A 24,241-nucleotide genomic window follows, 5' to 3' on the forward strand; every position below is an offset into this window, starting at 1 on the left:
GATAAGGGTCACTAAAAATGATACAGAGTAAAATGATAGAGATTGCAGACTGGATGAGGGCATGGCTTTAGTTGGAGGGTAAAGGAAAGCCTCACTAAAAGGTGATATCTGAGCTAAGAAGTAATTAGAAGGATCCAGTTGTGCAAAGTTCTGGGGGAAGAGCATTCTGGACAAAATGTGGGACACGCCTCTGTGAGAAACCCCACAACCTCTATTGGAAGTGCATGTTTTACTCATAGTGCTTCCGTGATGGAGTCTCCATACACAGCTCATTACTACTGCAGGAATCATGGTACCGAAGGAGCTCCTTCCTCCGGCTCTCTGGAGCCCAGGAGCACTTCTGAGGTACAGCCACAAATGATCTGGAGCCCCAACTTGCAGAGTTAATCTTCCAGAGTCTCTTTTCACAGAAAGTCCCCCAAAAGCATCTTAAAAGAATGAGAGAGAGAGTACAGTATTTATGCATATGTATACATAGGTGCATATGTATGTGTTTTATACATGCACACACGTGTGTATATACATATATACATATATAAATACAACTTCTAGGCATGTCTGTAAGAGTTTGGGGTGGCATTTAAAAATTATGTGTTAGGGAACCTAGACGAAAAAACTCAGGGTAATAGGGGAGTTTGATGCCCTTGACCCCCACCCACCTCACACCTAACAAGGGTTGGAACATGGATTTGTGTTTGAGCAATACGGAGCAGGCAGAAGGTGGAAGACTGGCTTTAAGAGGTGCATGTAGTTGATTTAGTGGTCAGGCAACACTATGCAGCTTAGCAAGGCAGCAGGACCTTTTGGGCAGGGAACACAGTCCTATTAATGTATGGTGAGGATTTGCACCTCTCGGCATCTCAATTGAAAGCCTCTTCTTCAGGGATCCATCTGTTTGTGCCTCCTCTCAGTGGAATGGCCACAAGACTAGGGACTCTGGATGTTAGTACATTGTCTCAAACATAATAGACTCATGATGAGCTTGTTTGAACTTGCTTAATTCTTACCAAGGTCACCAGTGATAATGGTAAAAGATGGACATCACTGAGGAATGTGAAGACAAGACCAAAAGCATGAGGGAATTATTTACAGGCATGTCAGGCACTTCTTCGTACACCCATAAATACTTCAGGGCAAATTATGCAAGTTAGGAGGGTGACAGGAGGAAACAAAAGGTAGATAATTACCATTAACTGGCTCCCCTTGTACCACAGATGAAGAAGCTTATAGATGCAAACAATTCAAGTTAATGTGACATTTTAGGTGCTTGGGAAGGCTATCTAAATTTCCACTGTCAAATTATGAGATCATTTAAGACCATAAGGGAATAGTTCTGTTTGACTATGTACTCTGAACATGGTCCCAAGTAGATGCTGTATTCAAAACCAAACCAGGGCTAAGAACCTGGCTCCACCTGTCCACCCTAATTTCCGAAGTACTTCCTGCTGGACTCCCCACCTTACTAGGAAATTCAGGTGATACTAACATCCATGTTTTCTCAACAACTCCTATGCCCTGAGCTCTGCAGTCAGTACTGAGAAGACAACAGTTTGTTTTTCCCCTTCTTTTTTTTGGACAAAGCAAATTCACCATTGCATATGGTTTTGCATAGGCAGACTGGTAGGATGTAGTTAGGACATCTTCCGGGGAGAACATTGGTCACTGCGAGGAACCAAGAATTTTCCTTCGATCCACAGTACAATTTTCTTCTTAATATACTTTCAACCCCTGAGTGCTTAACCAGATGAAGATAAGCCCTCCTGAGGTTAGTGTACCAATTCGCATTTGTTGGAAACCCAAATGGATGCAAACTTCAACTGGCAGTGTTCACCCAGGACTTCAAAGGTATTAACTCTTAGAAGCCACTGTTATATTAATAAGGCAAGCTTTAGGCATAAAGAGGACAGAGAGCTTCACTGAGAAAGGAAGAGTCAAATATTCAATACTTCCATTGGTGATGAGATCTCTTAATCAATCAACGAAGCCAGTACACACTTGTGCTTTCTCTGTCACATGCACATATACACAATTTATTATAACAAAATGGTGCTTAAGAGTATGATCTTCTATCCATGTTCAAATTCTGGCTCCACCACTTACCATCTAATTGGCCAAGTTTCCTCACTTTGCCAAGCCTCAGTTTCTTCACTAGAAAATGGGCATAACAATGCGTGCCTACCAGAATGGATGAAAGGAGGATTAAATGAGATCATGTATGTAAAACCCGTACCAGAGTGTCAGGCATTCAGCAAGCACTCCATAAATGTTAGCAAATAAACAGAACCCCCTAATTTCTTCCCATCCCCTGAGTAAAGATGACTTGGTTTGCCAGGATCAACACCGGCAGACTCCAAGAAATAGTTGAGTGGGTTTTGCGGATGAGAGCAGGAGCCGGTGACACTCTGGTTTTCACTATGGAGATGACTTCATGAGAGCCACAGGCTGAGTCTGGGGACACAAGCCCAACGGCAGACTTGATGTTACCTGAGCCCAGTGACGGAAACCACGAGTCGTTGTGCTAGTCCCACGGCAGTTTCCTCCTCTGGCCCTGCCCAGGGCTCGAGGAAACACATCTGCATTTCTCCAGTTACCAAAAAGGGACTAAGAACCTGCCCTGTCCCCAAGGCCACCTCCATGAAGCCTTCTCATTCCCCTTTCCTCTAAGACTGCCACCTCCTCCAGGTCATGCTGGTCCCTGGTACCTCTAGCTCACACTTAATACAGAGCGGAGCATGGTTACGACCACCAGCCCTGGAGATAGCACACCCAGCTCAAGTCCCAAATGTGCTGCCTTCTAGCTGAGGGGCCCTGGACAAGTCACCTAACTTGTCTGCACCTTGGCTCCTCATCTATCTGTGACAGGGAGAGAACAAGCCAGTATTTACTTCCTAAGGTGCTGCAAGGATGAACAAGATGAAGAATAAAAGCCCTAGTATGGTACCTGGCCTGCAGCAAGGGCTCACTGAGCAACAGTCACCCTGGTTACCATTTGCTGAATCAGGGCAGGGTCAGAGTGCAGGGGAAGGGTCCAGGGTTCACCAACCGTTAGTGGCCAAACCGGTCGGTGTGACGGGACCAAGCGCAACCTTCAAAAACGCTCTTCTTGCCGTCTTCAGCAAGACAAACAGGGAAAGGCTCCTGTGCCTGCCAAAACTTTGCCTGGTAAATAATTGATGTCCCGCCGTGTGTTCTTTTATTCAGAAATGCCTTTGAAGTTCCCCCTCGCCCTTGCCGCAGGGATTTTGGGGGAGGCGTGCAGGGAGGCTGTAAGGGAAGGAACCGCAGAAGAGGAATGGGCAGTGTGTGATCAGGAAGGTGGAAAAACTAAAGCCATTTTTGGTATCTGTTCGGGTCTGGAGTCAATAATTGTAACTTTTAATCAAGCAAGGATTCCTAGCAGCCAAGCACCAAAACGGGAAAATGGGGGAGAATACAAAAGCAATTTTAGCAACAGCTGTGGGTGCTAGACCGACAGCTCCCTCCTGGGGAGGTGACAGTTGGTGAGAACATTCCGCAGCAGGCAGGAGTTTACCTGGGCAAGAGCAGCCAGCCAGGCCTCACAGGGACTAATTATGAAAATATGATTACAATGGATTAGTAATCTTGTCAATCAAAGCCACATGCCAGGTAGCACCTGGCAGTGGGTGAAAATGCCACAGGACAGAAGAAGTTGCTGTTGTGTTCTTTTTGTACAAAATGTTCCTCCCCTGGAGGGAGGGCCTTACTGGGTCCAGGGCCGGAGAAGGTGCAGAGGAGGCAGTAACAGGCCCTCTGGGGAGGAACAGGCAGGATACACGACAGGACAGCCCCAGCATGTCTGAATTTGAAACTCTGCTGGACATCTTCTTATTGCTACCCGTGAGAATAGGCCCCACGCTTGCTCCCTGTTTTACATAAGCCTGAAAGGAAATTAGTATTGTCTTCCCATGGCAGTCAAGGAAAGGTAAATAGAGGTTAAGAAAAGATGATATAGGCAGAAACACTAACCACGGCTACCTTTCCCCAGCACACAGAACGTGCCTAGGGAGGTACCCAGCACTTTAGTCTTCATCTCATTTAATCCTTACAAAACTCTGTGAGATAAGCACTATGCCCCTACCAAATAAACAGAGGCTTATGGGTGTTGTGACTTGGCCAACGTCATACCACAAGAAAAATAGACCAGCTGAACTCCAGGGATCATTCTCCTAATTGCCAGGTTCTACCACCTGTCGCAAAATTGCAACCCAAAACCAAAACTCCTCCATCTCCTTTCCCTGCAGTCATAAAAGCATCCTCCATGTCACAGTGACAACCACGAGAACAGAACGGGAGGCAGCAAGGTCTAGAGGATGAGATGCAGAACCGGGAATCAGACCTGTTTCCCAAGAAGACCAAGAACTACTTTTAATTGAGATGTACAAAGGAGGTATCATTATTCTATTTTATACACGAGAAAATGGAAACTTAGAAGAGTTGAACAATCATCCATATGCCTTAGAGGTAGTAGGAGTCAGAAGAGAAATTCCAAGCCAGGTTGTTCTCATCTCCAAGTTTGGCTTGTTATGACTGCTCCCTCCTGTGAGATGCATATGAGAGATGCATACAAATCCTCACCTACCCTCGCCCTCACCCTGTATGCAGACCAGAGGGCTAGAGAGTGACCAATCTGTACTTTGCTTTTCCCCTCCAAGAAGCGGGGATAATATTTGTCAAGTTGCCTATACTGAGCCACCATGAAGAAAAGTAACCTGAGGTGGCAGGAGATAAAATTCTGTCCAAATTCACAGAATTGCTAGCGAGGAAAATTCTAGAATCACCTACGTTCTAACTTATGATTGTTAGAATATGAAAAATGGAGGCACACTCAGCTAAATTTACAAAAAAGAATTTTCACAATGTGTATGTACTATGTCAAAATATGTTGTACACCTTAAGTGTATACAGTTTTTATTTGTCAATTATATACCTCAATAAAGCCGGGGGGAAAATTAGCCAAAAAAGTAAAACAAAACAAAAACCCAGGTAAATTAGCTGACAAGTTAGAAAGTTTTTAGTTAATGCAAAAATATGCTGTAATCATTATGAGTGAAAATATGTGCTAATGAAAAGGAAAAATGTTTTGTAACACCACAACGGCACAAAAGAAAATAATTTAATACGTGGATGGACTGGGGATTGGAGTGTCACCTCCACCATACTCCATTCTATTAAAGCACTTACCGTCCACTACTGTGACTATTTATTTAGATAGTTAACAATTTTCCACCACTCTTCTGTGAGTGAGGGCTCAGTTTATAATTCACGTCTTGTGCTCCTCCACACCCGTGCAGGGAGCAGAGCGCCTGGTGTGGTGGTGAGCAGTTGCTCAGCCTAGCATCGTTTCATGGGATCCCTCTAGCTAATCCTAGTGGAGGCAGAGAGAGAGACTAAAGATCTCTTCACTTCCTCCTAAGGTTTACGATTCTGCAGTCCTGGGAGAAATGGATATAAGCGATGTGTAGGAGGCATTCACTCCTCAGACTTGTACTCCCTCTTACTGACCCGAAAGAAACAAACAAACCTCTGAAAAAAAGAAAAGGGCAAAAGCTGTGTGCACACTGGCCTTTTGCAGTGACTGATGACGCTGTCAGAGACTTGATGGGTAGCATCAGGACCACAAGAAAGGATCCACACATAAAGTACACAAAGGAATAGGAGAAGTTCATTCCGGCAACATTGATAGATGCTCCCATTTCAATGATCCCATCCCTCAGTGTACTGCAAGCAGCCACCATTGAAGAGTTTTATAAAGGGGGCTGATGAATGCATATCCAATACTTTGAGTGACAGGTATGTGAATCCCAGGAACCAGAGGTTGAGTGTTGACAAACTCAGGAGAAGCAGGAATATGCCCAGGGCTCAAACACAGCCTTAAGCATCAGAGTGTCTTCACAGCAAACAGCAACTGGTTGGCCTTGAATATATGATTCTTATCATGAGCCTAAGTATTTCTGTACCTACTTCTAAGCCTGCAAAGTGAAACCACAGTGTTTCTAGGGAGGGAAGAAAAACATCCTTAAGATAGCTGAATCACGCCTTTGAAACATGCTGGTCACTCCTTATCCAGACAGAAACTTCAAAAATAAGGGCATTTTGAGAAGAGAAAACCCTCCTCCAGTTCTGAAGAGATGAAAATCACACTGTACTTTTGGGTCAAAGGAAACGACTTGTGAGCTTTCCTAGTGGTGCTTCAAGCAGCTCACCTGCTTCTCATTTCCTCAGGAGCAGGTCTCAGGCCTCCACCCAAAGAATGGCCTTTAAATCTCTGCCTAAGAGTGTTCCAAACCCACTTGCCTGGCATGTGCCCCTCACTGTCCTAAATAATGGGCAAGCCATCCTCTTGCACGTCTCCCAAAAGTGCCAGGTACGAGCTTGCCCTCATGCCTCTACTCATACCGTTAGCATCCCCTGGACTCCTCTCCACTCCAGGAAAATTTCAGCTATCCCTCAAAACCGTATCAAGTGCTTCCTCCAAGAAGATTTTCCCAAATGTCTCAGCCTATATAATCTCTTTCCTCTTTGAGTTATTCTTTAGGCCCTGAATCTTATGGTAGGCTCTCCTGTGAATCAATGGTTCCCTATGTCCATGTATTTGATGAATCCAATGAAATAATAAATTCAATAACTGACATTTATTGAGCACTTAATACTTTTTTTTTTAAATAATGTGATTTTTTTTTTTTTTTTGGCTGGGAAAGATTCACCCTGAGCTAACATCTGTTGCCAATCTTCCTCTTTTGTTTTTCTCCCCAAAGCCCCAGGACTTAGTCGTATAATCTAGCTGTAAGTCCTTCTAGTTCTCCTATGTGAGATGCTGCCACAGCGTGGCTACTGACAGACAAGCGGTATGGTTTCCCAACCAGGCAGTGAACCCAGGCCGCCAAAACAGTGAGAACCCAAACTTTAACCACTAGACCATCAGGGCTAGCTCTACATTTTGAGGCATTAAACTAAACCCTTTATAAACACTATCATCTTTAGTCCTGAAAACCAATGCACGTGATAGCACCTACTATTATCCCCATGTTACAGATGAGGAACACTGAGGTACAGAAAAGTGTCTTGCTCAAACTCACACCACCAGGCAGGAGTCCAGTCCTACCTGACTCCAGATCCTGTGACCTTAACCATCAGCATAACCATAACCTAAAAATCTCCTGGATCGCCCAGAGAACTTGCTACTGTTGCGCATTTCATTCATTTTTAGTGAGACATATTGTACAAGGACCTTTTGCAGTCATTCACAGACATGCTCAGAGTGGCCCAAGATACTTCAAAAATAAGGGCATTTTGAGAAGAGGTTGAGTGTTGACAAACTCAGGAGAAGCAGGAATGTGCCCAGGGCTCATACGAGTCTGACATGAGATCAAACAAGGAAACACTCTCGTTTCTTGACTCAGCTCTCATCCTAGAGACAAGCGTTCTTTTTACAGTCTATTTAGTGCCACATTTTTGTGCCTTTTGTTTGTGATTTCATTGTTTAAAATAGCTCCCAAGCCTAGTGCTGAAGTGCTGGTTCCAAAGCACAAGAAGAAGGCTTTGTGCCTTACTGAGAAAACGTGTGTTCAGTAAGTTTTGTTAAAGCATCAGTTACAGTGCTCTTGGCCATGAACGATGTTAACAAATCAACAATATTATTAAATAAGGCATCTTTAAACAAGAACATACATAACATAAGATTATGTATTGATGAATTCATGAGAGCGTTGTGTCTAGAAGCCCACAGGAACCTAACCCTGTGTTTCCCGTAGGAGCAATGGTTCAGTATTTGCTAATTCTGTGTTAACGGCAATTTTATAGAGCAAAATTATCACAATAATGAAAATCAACAGTGTCTCTTGTGACCATGCCAGAAAAGAGGTCTTTACAGAGGTCCCCAAGGCAGTTCTCAATGAGTTAGCTGTGACAATGCAGGTGTAATCACCAAATAATGTGAGAGGAAGGAGAGGGACACTATTGATAATATTACGGATGTCTTTGAGAAGTATGACAGTGGGACAGTTACCTCTGAAGACTGAGACTAAGGGTGGAATGGGAGATTATTGCTTTTCACTATAAGTCATTATGTGCTATTGGATTTTTTTAACCATAGTTTGGTCTAGCCATCACTATTTAATTTATAGTGATAAAAATAGGGAAACAATTATCTCTATTCCACTTTGCCCTTCCAAGCTCCAAGAAACATACCCATAAATCATTTTATTCCTGATAAACAGACATTGTTCACTTTACCTCAGTTTCTTGATCTGGAAAATGGGCAAGATAATCGTACTTATTAAGGTTCTTATATGGGCTACATGAAGTAATGTGTGTGAAGGACTTAGCACCATGCCACTAGAACATGAACCACAGCTGTGAGGAAGGCACGGTGTAAACTGGTACCACGTGGAGTAGGAGGACCATTGTTTCTGGAGGCTTAATTCTGGACAAAACCTCTCAGGTCATAGAAGCATATTCCCAGACAACCCCATTTGCCTCCCCCACATTGTGGCCCTTGGGTTGGGTGATCATCTTTGGTTTTCTGAGGCTTATGTTGACACCAATCACTTGTTATCAAAAGGTAGTGCATGACCTTTAGAGTCACACAGATGTGGGTTAGAGACCTAACTCAAACGTTTACTAGCTATACAATTTGGTGCAAGTTAGTTAACATCTGAGCCTCAATGTCCTCATCTGGAATAAGAGGATAATATCTGCTTTGAAAAACTGTTATGAAGATTAAATGAGATTATTACTCAAGGTCTTCTTAGAAGTAAATACCAACTCAGAATTACATGTGTAAGAAATTTATTTAGATGGGGAATATTGCTTAATGTGAAAAGAGTTTCTGTTTGGAGTAATGAAAAAGGTTGAAAATAGATAGCAATGATGGTTGCACAACATTGTGAATATAATGTTACGAAACTGTGCACTTAAAAATGTTTAAATGGCAAATTTTATGTCATATATATTTTACCACAATTTGTAAGAAATGAATTTGTTAGGGGAAACACCTGTGAAACAAAATGGGGACATACCCAGGAGAATCTGGGGGAGCCATCAGACTGTGATGCCAGGTATGACCTCAAGTGAAGAAGAGAGGAAAGGGAGGAAAGTTAAGTGGTAGAGTCTTAGACTGAAGCTCTAAGGAAAGTTCGGCAAGGCCATCAAGTGTCCACAGTCTTCTAGGAATGGGCCTCCTTCACACCCCTGCCATTCTCAGTCACTGGCTAGGAGCAGCCCACGGGAAGCATGTTATTGGCAAGAAGACATTGATGGATTTCAGAGCACAGCAGCTGGAGCCATCCATCAATCGCACTTTCTGCATCTAGAGATCTAAGAGGCATATTCTCCCGGCTGCCACCGGGATCATACATGTTAGGGTACTTATCACTCTGGAAAGATGGTAGAGAGTAAAAGTGATGATAATTTCCATAGCAACTATCAAAATCATCATTGTCATCATTGTCATCAATCATCACCATGATCTTTATCTAAGTAAAGTTTCGTTTAAAGTAACATATAACCAACTCTAATTAAATCATTTCTAATATTTTGTGCAAGTTGTAATATCTTACTGATTGTGATACCTACTAGACATCTTAAACTGCCTTGTAAACATTAGAATTGTTAAACCTCTGTATTTCTTATAGGTGCAGGAGGACAATAATTTGTGACTCAAAAATAACACGCAAGTCAAGAGTTGTGAATGGAATTTAGGCAGTGCCTTCAAATCCTGCAGCCTTCAATCACTTTATAAGGATAGCACAGGCCACCACTGGCTTGGAGATTGTCACATTACTCATCTCTCATCTGCCTAATCCACTTTACCACCTACAGTCCAAACAACCAGGAGAGAGAAGTCCGTGTGGACTTTCCCTCATCAAAAGTGAACCAGGAAACAGTTTCAAAGCAGGTAATGCCATCTTGCTGTTCATGGCAGCAAGATTACAACCCTGCAACTTCCCATTTAGAAACCTGGGGTGATTCCTTTGCCCTGAAGACAATACATGTTTCACTACAGTATTCCCTTAAGACAGAAGAGTATGACAATCAAATATAATGGGAAAAAAATCATTTCTCTGTCTTCTCATAAGGAGAACTTATTCAATTTTGTTTAAAAGTCAGCGTGGATGACTGAAGAGAAAGGTAGACAGAGAAAGGTAGGTTAAGACAGCATTTCTACTTTTGAAACTATCTTTCCCTGGTCATTTAATTAGGCAGAATCCTTCACCTTTAATCTATTCCTTAGGAGAACAATGAGAGTAAGGGAGCAGTAAAATAAACAACAAAGGTGGGTTTTATTGTTCTATTGCTACACTTTCCACCAAGTAAAGGCTGCTGCTTCCTTCCCATTATGATGCCCCTTACTCTCTCCCTTTACCTGTCTCTCTGGCCAAAGGGGTGAGACACATGGTCCTTGATTGGCCCCAGGCACAGTCATATGACTCAAGCAGGCCAATGAGAGTCCTTCCCTGATATGTTTATATACTGAAGGGCAGAGGGTGGTATCAAGGACAGGGACCAAGGCCTTCTCTCTTTCCTCCAAGGTAACTAACCTTGAATTATTTGAACCTGAACTTTCATTTACCACATTGTGAAAAACCATATGTAGGAGAGAAATGAACACAGAGAAGTTGAGATCACAAGGAAAAAAAAATAGAGACAAAAAGAAAGGATCAGTCTGTCCTAATAACACTTCAAACTCTTGGTCCAGTCCATTCTGAAGCCAGTGCACCCTCTTTTCTAAAACCCAAAAGAAAGAGTGTCCCTGGGACAAATGCCCTTGAATTAAGGCAAAGTGTTACATTTATAGAAGGTGTTTCCTGTATCTTCTGATAATTGCCCCCTGCTTAAAATAGGATGTGTGTTGACATGGTGAACAGAGGGGACTGAAGCCCGTTGGGAGTGTGAAAGACACAGCAACCTGGAGAACGACATAAACTATCTTAAACTCGGTCAGTCCTTATTCCATTGAGATGAACTAGAGATCAAATATCCCCTAGTCCCTTGGTACCAGTGGACATAATGAGAACAATTAAATTTCTTAAAGATTCTGCAAACCAGACTGGTCCTGAGGGAGGTCACAGTTATTAAGAAAGCCCATGATCAACATTTATGATCCCAAGAAGCTATTAATTCCAGAATTATTAGAGCCAAGATTCAAGATAACAAGCCATGATAGGACACTGACATGGGGCTTCAATGACAAAACTACTGCTCAACTACTCTTCTTTCATTTAAAGAGAGCAATTGGCAATCATTTGCCCCTTTGGAGTATTTGATCTATAAGGCAGGTGCAGAATGATTAAGATGGCTTTAAGCTCTCTAAGTGGGGAGGGAAATAGAGCCTTAGCAGTTGGCTGCCTTCCTTCTCACCGCCAAGCAGGGTATGGTACACAAGACCAATCCAACGTCTAGGAGAATAGGTACAAAGATAGGCAGGATTGCTCCACACTGAGCCTCAGATATAAATAACCTGGCAGCTCTGGGTACAGGTGCAGCTAAGAGAAACAGACTCTGCAGGCCTCTCAGGGAAGATGGTCACACCCACTTTCCATCCCACCGCTCCACAGTGCTCGCCTACCAGGAGCTGGCAGAATCTTCTGGATGGGAAAAGGTCACTCCTGGCTGGTTACATTGGATAACGTCATCTGCTACAAAAGGAACACCAAATATAGAACCCAGATCTCATCTGGGAAACGTGGACTAGATAGGACACTGTCAAACAATGCAATTATAGGAACCAAGAGATTTGGTACCGTTGTTGGACGTGAAACCCATGTTGTCCCCAGTTCCAATAGTAGCTCTGCTATTTGTCATCACAAAGCCATTATCTTGATTACCACACAGGTGTCTTGCTGGTCACAAAAGGAAATGATGAAATGTCCCAATTTTCATAGTTATCCAAGTATAAAAATATTTTGATTGAGCAAATCTGAAAAGTATCATTCCTTACAGGTTGTCCAAGCATACAAGGCTCATGAAGAAAGGACCTGCTCCCTTTCCTTTGAACTTTGGCTGCTTTCCCTGCTCTCTGAGCAGAACACTGCAGGAAAGAGACAAAACCTGCCTGGCTGGATCTACCGCTAGTATGCGCTGGGCCAGCTCAGCTGGGTCCTCACTGCTCTTGGCAACGCATGGACCTCCTTATTCACCAGCAGACCACATGGACATCTTTACCTTGACTCCAAATTTTAGTTCCAATTGCAACTCTTCTAAACCATTCACATTGATTCAAGCCTCAAGTGCAACTTCATTACTTTATTCTGAGCACAAGTCCCCTTTCTACACTCTTAAAATGTAGGATATCTACTCTGAGCTTCCTTATCTCACATCTGTCCCCACTTTTCTCTTCCCTTTGCCACCATCCTACCCACCTCCTACTCACCTCCATGAGACTGTCAACATAACAGCCTCTTACTTCTCACTCTCTCTCTTTAGACTCTCCTCCCTCCAATCCATCCTGAACACTGCCTGCCAGGTTAATATTATTACCTCACCTCTTTGACCATTTCACAAACATATTCCATCATTTTCATTGGGTTCTTATTACCTAAAGAGCTTCTTAGCCTAGTTCTCAAACTCTCAACCAAACCCTATCTTTCCAGAATCGCATCCCTCTCTTCCCCTCTAGATAGGCATGCTCTAGTCACCCCTTGGATTTTCTTGCCTCTGCACCATTGCTCAAGCCATTTCTGCCACATTGAATGCTCTCTCCTCATTGCTGGCTATTTCAATACTCCCCACAATCTCAGGGCCAAATGATGTACCACTGAGTACATGAAATCCTGCCTGATTACAGCTCTCAGCTGTGCACACCTGGAGTTCTTTGTGGCATTGTTGATCCACATGTAAGCAGATAATTACTGAGAAGCATCCACATGCCAGACACTATGTTAACCACTGGGATCACAGCAATAACCAAGAGAGAGTCAGAGTAAGGTGGACAGTAAATAGGTAGTAAGGAATATGACAGAGGTAAGCAAAGGGTGTTGTGGGATCCACATATATGATCCCATCGAGTCTTGGTGGGAGCCAAGATTGCCTGGAGGAAACAACATACATACATCTAAGTTGGGTCCTTTAGGAGAGTTATCCAAATGAATAAGCAGAGAAATAGAGGACCACTTCTCAGCACAGAGAATACTATATTCAAGGAACTGCATATGGTCCAACATAGATGGAGCAGAGACTTCAAAGAGGGCTGGAGTGGTGAGAGAAAACTCTGGAAAGGGAAACAAATCAGCTCATAAAGAGGCTTGTGGACCACGTGAAAGAGCTAGGACTTGATCCTGAGTATATTCGGGAGCTACTGAAGAACTGTAGAGGCATACACAATCCTATTTGCATATGGTGAAACCTTTCTGCAAAAAGTATCAATTGAGAAATCGAGCTGTTGTAGTAAAGTAGACCAAAGATGAAGATGGCCTCCACTAATACAGTTCCATGATGACACAAAGAAGTAGATGGATTTGAGAGTTATTAAGGAGGTAAAATCAGGATGATCAGCCACTGATTAGGTGAAGGTAAGGGATGAGAGTCAAAGATGATGCTCAGGTTTCTGGCTTAGACAACTATTTAGATAGGAGCACCACGCACTGAGATGAGAGACACTGGGGTGGAAGCAGTTTGGAATGAGATGAATATGAAATGCCTGTGAGATTTTCAAGGCATGATGCCCAATTCACCAATAGTTAGACAAATAGTTCTAGAGTTGAAGAAAATGACGTGGGCTTAAGTTTTCAATTTGGATATCATCATCTATAGGTAAACAGTAATCAAGGCACCGTAAATAGATTAAATCAACCCAGATAAAGTGTACAGCATGAGGATAGATGAGGGTCACAGTGAATACCAATAGTTAAAGAGTACAAAGGAAAGTTTCAGAAAGACGACAGGAGAGAGGAAGCCTGAGATGTAGACGGAACACCCAGAGAGGGTGATGCCATGCAAGCAAAGAGAATTTCAAGGAGAGACTGTTGACAAGTAAAAAAAGGGCAGGCAATTATCCTTTGGATTTAGGCACAAAGAGATCGTGAAGGGGTATGAAGGTTTTTTCCACGGATTGGTGGGTTCAGATGCCAGTTGCACTGCAATGACACTTATCACATACACCTTGACACAAGTCAGCCTGTGTGTCTCCTGGCACTCCTTCAAGACCCCAAATTCTGACCAAAGAGCTACAGGATCTCCACCTGTGCACTTTATACAGCACCTCACACACAGGAGACATTCAATGAAAACTTGTAGAAAATAATTGCACATCGATGTCCCTTCCTTTAAAAACTTCATTCGGAAGCATGTTAAAGTCGCTTGAGAGGAAAGATGCTCACAGCCGCTCACTGACCTTGTGTGGCATTTGTCCATCTCTCCCTCACTTTCAGGCATTAAATTAATCATGCCCTTTCTTCCCACCCCTACTCCTGGGTCAATAGACGAGGTCCTTCTGGTCTAATTCGACTCCTAAATGAGCTCTAGAGGCTTAAGGCAGAGCCTGGACCAACCAACTGCACCCTCCCCCTCTTCCATCTAGTGGTATTTAGTTGATGCTGCAAAAAAATTAGGCTGGTTTTGCTTCTGATTATTTCTGCATGGGCTCTTTTGTGACCTCTCTCAGAGAGGGTGACCACTTATCACTCAGAAGACACAGAGCCACATCCGCAACAGTCCAAGCAGCCATCATTTAGTAAGCACTTCCTACGAGCCAGGTACCATGCTGACTTTCAGACAGAACTTCTTCAGTCATATTACAGCTCCACTCAAAATCCTCACTGGCTCCACATTGTTCAAAGAATAAATGTAATTTGCCTCTATTTCTTGTTTAATGCCTTTAATTCATTCAAAACAATGCAAAACAAAGACAAAAACCAAAAGAATGCATTAGGTTAAAAGGCTATTATCAGATTGTAAAAATACATGTGAGCTAAAAGTACCCTATCATTTGTACCTTGAACAAGGTCGCTCCAGAAGAATGTCCTCTCTAATTAAATAGGACAGTAAAACTATTCTCTCTTTTCCTGGCTTAATCAATTTATTAATTGTGGCACTGACCATATTTTGTTACTGTTGGGTCATATTCTCGTGAGGGATTACACAAATAGTCTCTAATACATGTTACCTTACAAAGAGAAGATATTACTTAAAATTGTAAGCTTAAGCACAAAAAGGAAAAGGAAGTATTTAGTAAGGGATGCTGAGCATTAGTTACTATTGTGGATTACTCAGAGATGTCATGCCAGAGGGACAGAAAACATGAGCATGATGGCAGATACTCAGAATTAAGGATTTGTTTCTTCACCATTTATACCAGTCATCAATTTATGGCCTTTCAGCTCCAAAAGTCACCCTTCATTATCTGCTCTGGGAAAATTAATTTGGGTCTTTTAAATATTTCTCATTTGCCAACTGGCATGATGTTACATTTTGTCGGTAGAGGGCGCTGAAGAGACACTTGAGCAGGAAGGGCATTTTCTTCCTGGTTCCAACGCTCGCTGGGCAGGCTTCTGCAGTTCAGGTGGCTTCCCCATATCCAGCTCCTGCTGTGCCAGCTGCTTCTCCAGCCTCTGGCTTCTATGGCATGCACAGATTTCCTAGTGTCCAGCTCCCACAGTGTACCAGCTTCCCCAGTTCCCAGCTCCTGCGGTGCAGGCAGCTTCCTGAACACCATCCTCCTGTAGTACACAGTAGTCAGTAGCACTTGGGAGGTTTTATAGCAGAATGCCTCCAGGGAGACCCCTCTCTGTGACAGCTTGCCCCAACACCAGAGAGGGTACGTTGCCTGCAGTTCCAGAGGGTAGATAACTACCAAGTTCTGCCAGCACAGCTACTTCTCTGCCACTGAGTCACAGCCTTGTCCTCTCCAACAAGGACTGGGTCTCAGCCTAGAGGTAGAGGGGTGCTCTTCTTCAAACCCTCTATCTCAGCCCTAGGGGTACTGCTGTTCCTTATATCCAATATTCCTGTCCTCTTTACAGCTCTCTTCACTCTTATTAGCCAAACCCTCATTACTCCAACCCTCCTGCAACAGTTAGTAACTCTTTATATTAAACTTTCCTTGTTCAAATCACTGTATGATTGCTGTCTCCTGATTGGTCCCTGACTGATACACCATTGCATATGCATGTGCTCATATAGACAATGGTTCCTAAGTTGTAAAATGGGTATAAACTGTTCTAAGGCTCTCTAGCCAAGAAAAAAAAAAAAAGCCTTTTGCTAAGCTAGAGATGATTACATTAAGTTTTTTGATGCCCGTAATAGCCCTGTAAAACAAGCATTTTATCCCCATTTTACAGATGGGGAACTGACAAGTACAGTGGTGAAATGACTTACCCAAGGTCCCAAGTCATATGGGATGCTACAGTTAGTAGCAGCAAGACTGACAGCTATTATTTCTCCCAAACTGGAAAAGCTATTTACCTGAGATTAAGAATTATTCTTTTTTCTTAGTTTCTCTCATAAAAAGCAGGATTCAAGCCCAGGCTGATTCAGAAAGCTAGCCTCTTGGTTGCTATAATATATGCACAACCTCTACTCTTCAACATTTCATTTGCTATTTGGTGGAGCACATGGGGGTAAAAACAACTTCCAATAGAAACTTTAGGCTTGCCCTGGACTTCTGGGAAATAAGCTCTTCATAACATCTTTCCCATGTCCAGCTTTGCAGCCTGCTGCAGGGAAACCGGCACAGGCAGAGACCAGGGACTGAGGAAGGAGAGCTGGTGTCAATCAAGCAACTTCTGTGCTGATGTTGACACCCAATGTCCAAATGAGGAACCAGCATTTTCCATAATGGGGACAACATGTAGCGTCAAGACTGACTATCTTTCCAGCGCTGGGAAGATATTGAGATTAAAGATCATCCTTACTGTTTTTCCCCTAGCTTTCTTCTTTAAAAAAAAAAAAAAAATAGCCACCTGCAAAGCATTTGTTGGGGAATATTTAATGACTTGTTGAATCCCAAGTCACTATCAAGAAAAGAATTGCATCTGCAAAGACTTAAACATTGTGATCCATTCTCCTCTTTCCAGATCTCACGCTAACCTCCAAAAGAGTGGTGCCAACAGATAAACAGAGGAAACACCAAACAAACAAGAATGTGAAGCAAAATCCTTCCTTGCAAAAATGGCTACATCTTTTTTCAGTTAAGTCCTGGCTTAGAATTCTGTTTCACTTGAATCAAAGTCGGAGGTGGGCTGCCAACGATGACTCCCTGGTGCCTGCTGGAAGAAGTCCAGCACCACCCCACCCACCCCCCCACCCCCCCCCAGCTAGAACTCAAGGCCTTTAGAGACTGGCTTTGCCTTATTGGCATAGCGGCATCTTCTCCATGTTCAGGGCTGAGATTCAGCCAGGACTCACTGGAATAGCTCCTCCAGTTGTTAAAATACTGCAACAGTTCTGTGCAAGGTAAACAACCCTTTCCTCAAGATCTCACCCTCGACACTCCCCACAATTCACCAGCAAAGAAGTTAAATGCTTGGGACAACCACGAGTCCTCTAAGATCTGTTCCATGCCTCTGCCAGCTTAAACTCTGGTTCATCAGTGTTCCTGTCCATCAGCCCCCCAAAACTCCTGCCTCTTCTGTGGCCTTTGCCAGAGCAGTTGAGGATCTCAATAGAAGAAAGGGCATCCCTGACACTGGCACCTGATACTGACATCCTGGTAGACAAATGTGTGACACCCATGTAGACCCCTGGGGCTGTGACCATCCACCACTGGCCTGCTCTCCCTGGGGTTAAGATCATGTAGCTACTGGTGAGAAATGCAGCCTCTTGGGGACTTCAACTGTAAGATACTCTGGATTCACAAAGGAAAAATGGAAGAGCAGGCAGGCCGGCAGTACTAGGGTCCACCCCAGATACTGGCCAAGCACAGTGGGTTCTATCAGTATAGTGGGTCCTATTAGGCACTCCAACAACAGGAGAGAGGCTACAGAGGACAGGACCCAAGGAAGTGGTTTAGTCAGGTGACACGCTTGGTATAGACCCCCTCTACACTGTCCCTGTTGCATTTCATGGGACGGTTGTTAAAACCTTCTGAATTCTCACCCATCATGAGCATTGACATTAATTTTATTCATAAAAATGAGAACTATCACGTGCATAGCATGAACCATGCTAACTGCACATTAACTTACTTGAATGCTGTAAACATCACTATCATTATCCCCATTTTACAGAGATATAAGCTGAGGCACAGAAAATTATTTAAGAGACAGAGCCAAAATTTGAACCAGGCGTTTTGGCAACAGAGCTGTTTCCTCTCCTCTGGCCTGAAGGATTAAGTTTGACCTAATCAACTATGGCATTCCAATAAACTTTTTGTGACACATTTGATAGTAGAGATACTGGATATTTTAAAACTTCAGACAGTATTATAAGAGCTGGGAAATCTTGAATTCAGCTGAAGCTGAGGTAATTTAACACCATGAATGTCAATGGGAAAGTCACTGAAAGGATTTGATACAGTTCCCATGTCAAATCCTGACTTAGACAGGGGCATTATGTAGCTAGTGACAGACCAAAGTAAATGATTCCAACAGTTCTAATATTAAAAAGTAGCATGGAAATTATTAGAACAATATCATGAATGATTTTTATTACAAACTATTCATTGGCAAGCAGTTTTAAACAAATATAGTTTGGTTATATTAGAGAATAAAGGGGATAGGTTACTAATTTTTATTTATGTTAATATAAAATCACATCAATATATGTTTTCATCTCAACCTAGTCCATGCCCCAACATCATGGTCCTTGCCAGTCAAACAGGTCTATGCTTGTTCACTAGCCTTCACTCCCACAATGACCCCCACCTGTCCCATTATGTCATTTATTTCATCCACTCAGATCATTCCTAAACCTTTTCCCTTGAGTTCCACTTAATCTGACTCTCTTCATCTTAACTATCTGCAGTGGGTTGAATAGCGTCCCCGAAAATTCCTGTCTGCCTGGAAACTCAGAATGCAACCATATTTGGAAATAGGATCTGTGAAGAAGAACTTAGTTAAGATAAGGTCATACTGGAGTAAAGTGGGCCCTAAATCCAGTGACTGGTGTCCTAAAAGAAAAGGAAGGGACATACAGAGAGACATAGAGAAGCAGCCATGTGGAAAGAGAGGCAGAGATTGGAGCTATGCAGCTACCAGTCACGGAATGCCAAGGATTGCCAGGAACCACCAGAAGCTAGGAAAGACGCATGAGACCAATTTCTCCCTCAGAACCTTCAGAAGGAGCCAACTCTGCCAACACCTTGATTTTGGATTTCTGGCCTCCTAACCTGTGAGGAAATAAATTTCTGTTGTTTGAAGCTCCCCAATTTGCAGCCGTTTTCTATGGCAGCACAGGGAAACTAATACCCTATCCTTAACCCCTGTGGTCTACCAGTACCTCCCACATTTTAGGGTGCATCAGAATCACTGGGAAAGTTTATTATAACAGAGTAGTGGACCCCAGACTGAGTTTCTGATTCAGTAGGTCTGAGACGGGGTCCGAGACTCTGCATGTCTAACAAGTTCTCAGGTGATGCTGATGTTGCTCGCATGGGGACCATATTTTGAGAACCGCTGGGTCTATACGATTCATTTTAGCACTCAATTGCATTCAGTTTAGAACTTCACAACATATCTTACATCATGTTTATAATCAATTCACAAATCCAAGGTCTGCCTTCCCAGTGATCCCATGAGTGCCACAAAATCCATGCTTTAATCTACTTTTGTTTTTCTACAGGACATAATGGTGGCTGGCACATTGCTAAATTGAATAGTTCAAGCATAATGGTTGAGAGCACCACCTTTATGCTCTTAAATCTCTTTTCTTCATTTGTAAAATGGGGTTAGTGGTATTTAATTGGAATTTTTGTGAAGATTGAATGAGGTAACTTATGTAAAATGCATATGATATTGACTGGCTTCTAGAATACGTGAAATAAATGTTAAGTACTGTTTTGTTGGGTTTTTTCTTTTTTTTTGAGGAAGATTAGCCCTGAGCTAACAGCTGCCACCAATCCTCCTTTTTTTTTTTTTTTTTTTTTGCTGAGGAAGAGTGGCCCTGAACCAACATCTGTGCCCATCTTCCTCTATTTTATATGTGGGACTCCTGCCACAGCATGGTTCAATAAGTGGTGTGTATGTCTGCATCCAGGATCTGAACCGGCAAACCCCGAGCCACTGAAGTGGAACATGAGAAATTAACCACTATGCCACCAGGCTGGCCCCCAAAGCACTGTTATTTTTCAATGCTTTCTTTAATGCAAAAGGTTGGCTACATCTACATGGAATCATCTGAAACAATGGATATGCCAAAGCTGAAACCCAGAACTTGTCAGAAGTCTAAACTCAAGAGGTTATGGATTTTGTGCACATCATGCAGCCAGAGAGATTGCTGCTAGCAGGTTGCCCTACACAAACCCCCATCCACTCCTCCACTCTAACTCTGGATTGGCAAGGCCTTGGCAAGGTGTTTATGTGGATTCATGCTTCAAGAATGTTGCTTATAGCTACATCATACCTCAGTCACTCCATTTAAAAGATTAGGGAATCTGAGTTTTGGAGAAAAACAAATACAGTCCAATCAAGAGAAACCAAGATATTTTTGATACCAAGTCAGCAAACGCTGACCCTCTCCTCGCTGGAGGGCAGCTACTTCGATGCCACCGATGCCAACCAACTACCTATGGCATAGACCTCTCCTGATTCCATGGCCCCCTCCTCTCAGAGTCACAGGCTCTAGTTCATCCCATCTGGCCAACTGTGTTCTCTAAGGCTTGTTATGGAAGAGGCCAGTGTATGGAAGAGGCCAATGTATGGAAGAGTCTCAGTCCAATTGTAAAAGAAGAAATAGAGTCCAAAGGAGGCCATAGGCAGGGTTCCAGAGCCCACCAAGAACAAAGAGTGTGCTGACAACAAGCAAGCAAGAAAAAAAGGGGCAAAAGGAGAATAAGAGACGAGAAAGAGAGAAGGCCCCCACTCAAAATCATGACATTTCACTACAGCAAAGCTAACCTCACGGTCACCAAATGTCCAAGCTTCCAGTGGCATTGGAGCCTGAAAGTCTTTCTCCATCACAGAACTGTGCATCTCATTCTTCCCCCACCCCCAAAAGGATAATGATCTCCTGGCTGGCAAATAGCTCAACGGAGCAAATGGAGACCTTTCTGTGGCTTCCTTATCAGGTGCCACTGAAAATGTAGGAAAATTCATATTGCAAGATACTAAGTGACACATCCACCACACTGGAGGTAGACGATAATGAAAAAAAAGCAAGTACTGACAAAAATCTCGAAGATAACATGCAGCACAAATTGAGGACGTGGGTAAGCCTCTGAATAAAAGGACATAGTCATTTTCAGAGCCAATTGCTGGCCATTGAACCAGGAAGATGATACTCAAAAAGTCCACCCAGGAAAATTTCATGGCAGGTGTGAAGAGGATGACACCGGGAATCTGCTTTATTCAGCTTTTCCTTTAAAGCCAGCAAGAAGAAGGGAAATGATGTTTTCACAAACTGCAACACTCATCCTAGTCCGTTTCCTGTACTCATCCTGACCGGAGCTATCTTGTCCCTTCTTTCATGCTTAGAAGATAGTAATAGCAGACAGGGAGTGAGCACCCACACTGCGCCAGCAGCCACAGAGTCAAGTGCTGGATAATCTGCAGTGACTGGACATACGTGCCCTCTGTCTTCGTGAAGGCTGGTTGGGAACACGAAAAGTTGTCAAATAGTTATTTAATGACACTGATAACATGCTGAGGAGGAAGAAAGGAAGAAGAACATTAGGGTATACTCAACACAGCCTGACTCTCCTTAGCCAGAGAGAAAGAGGCTGAAAACTCACCCCAACATCCAAGTCACACTGCTGATATATGCCCTATATCGACATGGGGTGTTATTTATGTCTCCATGAATTTAATTGACCGGTCATTTCCACTGGCTCAGTTCCTTTGTTTTCCAGTCGAGCTACTTCACAAACTGTTATGATCTTCTACTACTCGCAAGGTATGGGGACTAGCCTTTCCTTTCAATAGAGCCTCGGGGTTTCTCTAGGACTTAGATATTGTTTTAGGACATGCCTAAAGCATAGAACTTGAAATAAACCAGAAAGGAAGAAGATCACAAGAAATAGAGTCCTAGTTCCAACTGCAGCATATTTAATCTAACAGAGAATGTTGTTCAACTAAAAAAAAAGAGAGACAGAGAGAGAGAGAATAAGCCTTAGATTTAATATAGATTATAATGTCACCATGTGACCTGGTTTTCACTCTGCCTTGGTTTTCTAAGCATTAACTTTGGTTTATTAACTTCATTGATATCTGAATTGAAAATTATTGATTCCACAATAAAACCAATGAACGGTCTTCTGTGGAAATGGTTTTTTTTTACCTTAGAGATCCCATCGAACCCCTGTGGAATATCTAAAGCCACTTTGTAGACAGGACCACAGACACATACTCATCATCATTCACGAAAGGACCTATAAAATAGCCAATTCAACAGAGATGCTAATTCATGCCCACCAGGTATTCATCCTAGTATGGTGCAACCATATTCCTATATCCTCCAGTCAGTCAGTGAAGCCATGAAATTTACTGAGCACCCACCAAACACACTGTGAAAAATGTTCCAAATGAATAGAATTGTGGTTCCTTTATTCCTTCATGGTCTCTAGATTCTCAGATACAATTCGAAGGTCCTTAATATGTAGAAAACAGTTCACGTGAGTTAAATGGATTCAGGTGGGGTTGCACACCTGGCACATAAAGGTGCTCAAAAAAAGACATTGAATGAAAAACATGAATCACTCCAATCAAGCTTTAGTTAGTTTGAACCCCATAGCTTAGCATTCTCCTTCCAGATCAAAGTGCAAAACAGGGGGAATGAAGGTAGAATCTCCAACATAATTGCCTCTGGCACTCTATGGGCAGTAAAATTGAGGGAAATGCTATTCAAAGGGCCAGTCTGCAAGATGTTGGTTTCCTGACTGCAAGGATATGAGGAGTTTGGGTCAGGATGCAGATCAAGGAATTGCTTCCTTCATCAAGAGAATTTTGCTCCTCCTACCCCAAAATGTCATCTGATCTAATGACATCGTTTTCTTTGCATGCTAGTACAAGCAACTTATGTCCTCAAGGAGGGTAACAGCTTAGAGACCTCAGCCAGCCCGAAGACCACACTTTGAGTGGAGCTGGTTTGAGGATTAAGACCTCAGACTCTGGAGTCGGGGAGCCCTGGGTTTGAATCACAACCTCATTACTGCTGAATATTAGGCAAATAATTCTCCCGCCTCAGTCTACTCATTTGTAAAATGAAGATAATAATACCACCCACTTCATTGGGTCGTTGTCAGGACTAAATGAGAATGTCTGAAACATTTAACAGAGAGCCTGGCATATGATCAACAATAGGGGACTGTCACTCAACCTTAGGATTTGGGTCCTTAACATTCCCTCTTCATATAGTAGAATGTTAGAGCTAGAGAGAAACTCAGAGGTAACAGTATCTCCCCCAATACAAAATGACTTCTTTCTCTTCGTGACTTTTACTCCCTGCTACACAGAGCAGCAGATAAATACACAACGAGGTACAGAGAAAATATGACTAAAGATCAAAATTCCTAGGTTCTAGTTGTGACACTACAGAGACCCCTGGGGCAAGTCATTTAATTCCCTGAGACACCATTTCCTCATCTTTTAAACTAAAAAAGTAAAATGGAGGGACAATTCTTCAATGAGATTAAGATTACCTTTTGCATACCTCACAGTCACTGTATCAAATACAACTGTGCCTGCGAAAGCTTGTTTTTTTATTAGGCACAGAACATGCATACAAATGTCAGTGTTCAAGGAGGATCCCTCACGTGAGCACTTCAGCCTTCCTGGTCCACAGTCCCCCATTCTCAAGTCCCTTCAGCTACTTGCCACATGGCGTTCTCCTCGACAGACCAATTCCACTGCAACCTCCCTCTATATTCCTGGGCCAAACAGAGAAAGAGCTGTGAAAGCAATTCCCTGGCTGTGTCACTGTCGATCAGCTCTCCAAGCTGCCTCTGGGACCCACTCAGGGAGTTAATTACCCACTGTGAAGAAGGCGTTTATCCTGGAATCCCTGAGCACAGAGCCCTCTCGGGTTGGCGCCCTCTTGTTTTTGAAACTTGTTGCTTCTAATTGGTTGTGACGTCCACCTTTTCTGTATGCCATGGAATATTCCCTCTTGCTCTCACTGTCCCAGATTTCCATAC

At 43.0% G+C, this 24,241-nt stretch overlaps 1 long non-coding RNA gene across 1 annotated transcript; it reads left to right on the forward strand.

Moving 5' to 3' along the window:
* Positions 1-2,991: 2,991 nt before the first annotated feature.
* LOC139075067 (uncharacterized) lies at positions 2,992-14,816 on the forward strand. The gene is made up of 4 exons (XR_011525101.1): positions 2,992-3,162; positions 4,263-4,408; positions 9,654-9,916; positions 11,962-14,816. It is a non-coding gene; the product is annotated as an uncharacterized lncRNA (long non-coding RNA).
* The last annotated feature ends 9,425 nt before the right edge of the window (positions 14,817-24,241 follow it).

Source organism: Equus przewalskii, chromosome 13 (assembly GCF_037783145.1).
Source record: "Equus przewalskii isolate Varuska chromosome 13, EquPr2, whole genome shotgun sequence".
NCBI classification, from domain to species: Eukaryota; Metazoa; Chordata; class Mammalia; order Perissodactyla; family Equidae; genus Equus; species Equus przewalskii.